We start from the raw sequence: 373 nt of genomic DNA, 5'->3' as shown, positions 1-373 counted from the left end.
CGGTGGCACCCTGACATGGAGATGCAGGAAGGGGGTTGGTGGCGATGGGGACTGTCACCCCTGCCGGTTCCCTGCCTTTAGGCAGGCTGACAGTTCAGTCACGTCCAGCTGAGCACCCAAGAGGGACCGCGTGTGCCAGGGAGGGGGGCCATGCACAACAGCAAATGGGGAGCAGCACCCATGGGTGCTCGCAGGCAGGCACAGAAGCAGCCGTCAGGATTATTATTATCATGGTGTGGGAGAGAACAGGCTCGCTGCCGGGGAGCGGGGAGGAGGGCAAGCACTGGAGTGGAGGTGGCCGAGGGCAGGGTGACCGCAGAGGTGCCGCTGCTCCCACGTGCCTCCGCTTGGCGAAGGGCAAAGGGCCACGGGG

The 373-nt window shown here is 65.1% G+C and overlaps 1 protein-coding gene across 1 annotated transcript in view; it reads left to right on the top strand.

Moving 5' to 3' along the window:
• Positions 1-373, top strand: part of DBN1 (drebrin 1) — a 28,933-nt gene that overhangs the window by 10,207 nt on the left and 18,353 nt on the right. The gene's annotated exons all lie outside the window — the stretch shown is intronic.

The sequence above is a fragment of the Egretta garzetta genome, unplaced genomic scaffold (genome assembly GCF_000687185.1).
Source record: "Egretta garzetta isolate BGI_Z169 unplaced genomic scaffold, ASM68718v1 scaffold382, whole genome shotgun sequence".
NCBI classification, from domain to species: Eukaryota; Metazoa; Chordata; class Aves; order Pelecaniformes; family Ardeidae; genus Egretta; species Egretta garzetta.
Note: the sequence above shows the minus strand (reverse complement) of the source record. Positions and strands in the feature narration are given on the sequence as shown.